This window comes from Miscanthus floridulus, chromosome 4 (assembly GCF_019320115.1).
Source record: "Miscanthus floridulus cultivar M001 chromosome 4, ASM1932011v1, whole genome shotgun sequence".
Lineage (NCBI taxonomy): Eukaryota > Viridiplantae > Streptophyta > Magnoliopsida > Poales > Poaceae > Miscanthus > Miscanthus floridulus.
Window position 1 is genome coordinate 57,184,218 of NC_089583.1, and position 3,433 is coordinate 57,187,650.

The window sequence follows — 3,433 nt, forward strand, 5'->3', positions numbered from 1 at the left end:
AGCTTCCCTGATAAGTCTTAGAAGTATTTGTTTATAGACAACTAGTTGATTATTGTTTTATAAATCACTTAGATGGCTGCATATGTAGTTTCTGTTGTGGTAATAATTTCATGATTATAATGACCTTTTCTATGAAACTTGTTAACAACAAAGTTGTAAATAACTTACTTATCTACCTTCTGTTAAATTTTCATAGTCATAGGACTTATGGTTTAAGAATTATAGCTGTTAGAAGTCCGCTGTCAGAAATGCTTGCTCCCTAGACAGATCTGAAAGATTGAACTATTTGACCTAGATAACTATTGAATCACTATTATATGATTAAAATAAAGTTTTAGACAATTTCATAAGATTTCCAGAAAATCCACAACCAAATTATTTAGATGTGTATAGCTCCAATTATGGTCAAAACAAGTGGTTGTTGTCTTGCAGTCCAGAAAATTGCTTAGATGCGAATTTGTTTAGTTACTAGAGACGAGATATGCACCTACTCAGTAAAATAAGATGTAACTTGTTGGGTTCATAAACCTAGGGTCCCTCACGGACCAGCTTCCCCGCAAAGGCTCGGCCCAAGTAGACAGCGTGCAACTCATGGGCCGGCCTAAGAGTCTAAACAACATGCTAGAAGGGCGGTCCAGTCACCGACCGGAAGGTCTAGCCGAGGAGGAACAAGTGCCCGCTTGTTGACTCTAGGCCCACCTCTCCTGACCCCAAGCGCTCACTTTGGTCTCTAGCCACCTCCGAATAGTCTCTTCTGACCAGAAGGCCTGGCAAAGCACCACCTCTGACTCCAACCCCACGTCTTCGATAGAGGTATGCAAAGACCCTGCTCACTGCTCTTCTCTGACTGGCATAACCAGAGCCAACTGGGACCAACCGACCGGGGATGCCCACCCAGAAAGGACTAGGGAACAAATGGAGAAAGCAAGGCAAGGCACTCAAGTCAAACCATGATACTAGGGACCGTACCCTGTACACCTACAGAAATAGTACTCTGCAATCTCCCTGACACAAATAGTATTGTAGGCACCGACATTTCCCTCTACAGTATTGTGGGCGTCGTTAACTCCCATACGGTAAGGCCCCCCACATGCCTCTAGGCATCGACAATATTGTAGGCGCTGGGATTTACCGTATCGAGTGAACATGGTGAAAGTCCTCACATGCCTCTAGGCATCAATAGTATATGTAGGTGCCGACATCTGTCATACCCAAAACAAGATGATGTAACCTCCAACGTACAACCAACATCCAATAGTGTTGTGGGTGCCTGCCATCCTCCTATACCTATCAGCATGGGCAACAAGACTTAGAAGCATACGTACTCTCTCCCTCTCACTTGTAAGGCCATCCCCTTCATCTATAAAAGGGGATGCGCTCTCTCCCAAGAGACATAGTTGATTCAAGTTCATACAAGTTAATTCAGATCGATCAAGTTCACTAGCTCACAACCACAGAACCGCCAGGTTCGGACCTCAAGCACACGCTTGAACACTTAGCTCATAGAGGAGCTCCTATTGCTCTTGGCCCTTCCGATCAGAGCCAACCGGACCTCTCGTGCACCCCATCTTTCTCCTTCTCATTTGTAACCCCACTGCAAACTTCGAGCACCTAGGCTCAGGAATAAAGTCACCGACCGACTCAAACTGGACATAGGGCACATTGCCTGAACCATTATAAACCCTGTGTCATTGAGTGCTAGGCCACCTCCAATCACAATATACGGCAAAACTATGAATATTTACTTGTTGGTCACTTTTTGCACCAACAGTTGGCGCCGTCCATGGGGAAGACACTGTATGTTCAACACTTTTTTTGTCATCGGATGGCCCACTTTTCCGCCACCCTCGCCGTGGCGGGCTCTGGCGATTCAGTTCGCTTCGGTTGACTAGAGTTTCTCATGCTCCCACCTATTGGGATGTGGCTTCCACCTGTCTTCGAGCCATCCTAGGCCTTCCTCCTCAGAAGCCTAGACTTCGTCGCCAACCGGCTTGGCAAACTACACCTCCACGAGGAGGCACTTGTTCTGGCACCCATCAGAGGGGCGCCCTCCATCGACTCCGGGATGCATGACTTCAATGATGTGGCATTCGCGCTTCATTCCGAGCAAACTCTCTGCTCAAAACCTGCTGTTAGTAATGTACATATTGTTATTTACTTACTATTCTCTATCTTCCACCGATTACCTGGAGCGACCCCATTGTCCCCGATGCGACTGCCATACGACCGGTTCCCCCATGGCCTCGCATCTCCTACGGACATGTACGCTCGAGGGCTCCAAAGGATGCTGACATCGCACCCTCTCACATCCGAATTCATGGGGATGGCAAGCTACGCCCCCACCTGTTTCCTCGACCTCATGGATGACGATGTTGAGAATGATGGCTCCAGCATCAGTGACGTGGCGCCTAGCCACCGTCCATCCTAGGAGTGTGCTATGGTAGACGCTCTAGGATAGCCACCGGTGGTAATGTAGTCCTTGTAGACTCATGCCCCTCTAGATCCTCATGTGGGGACCCTCGAGCTCACACGCGAGCATGGAGAGGAACCATGACAACAGGGCTGCACCAGCCACTGACTGCGCTAGTGATGTCGGCACACCACACTGTGCCCTATGCACATAGACCAATGAGCGGCGCCCGGGGTCGTGCCCATCGGGTCTAGCACAACACCATGGATAGGGTGAAAGATCCCCCAATGTTCACTCAGGCCAATCAAAACATCGCCGCCATGGCAATGCTTCTGCATGGCCTATCCGAGCCAAATGAGCCTCATGAACAGGTGATACACCAGAACCTCAGGGCACTAGTGGAGACCGCCGCCATTCAACAAGCGGATAGCTCAGTATCGTGATGCCGACTCGCGGCCTCACTCCCAACCAGGGGAATGGGGACGTAGCATATGGGTCGCTCCACCAGATCATCGCTACAACTGCCGAGCATGGCATAGGAGGCCGCATTGGCACCTCATCTTGACTTGACGATTGCTCCACACCGACCGCCTATATACGCGTGGCTCGGACCAAACTAAGACACACGCAGCAGCGACTGGAGTCCCAGCCTTGATAGCCTAGGATGATGGACCTTTGTCCAACACCTCCAGCAAGCACCGCTCCCATCGTGCTCCAACGAAGGCCAGGGCAAAGGTAAGGCCAAGCACCAAGATCAGGATGAGGGCCCCTCCATGCAGAGGGGAAAAAGAATAGAAAGGATCACCGCCAACCGGCCAACTCCGCGTTGGTCACCACGGCTGATCACACGGGCACGCAACCCTAGCAGGACCCTCTAGGCCACTTCCACAAGCTCATGGAGAGCCCTAGCAGGACCCTTTGGACCAATCATGGCTACCCCATCAAACACCTCTACAAGGACTGTTAGCTCCTCAAGCGCCTTCTGCAGCAGGCCAGCAGGCCAAAGGAAGAAAAAGGCGAAGA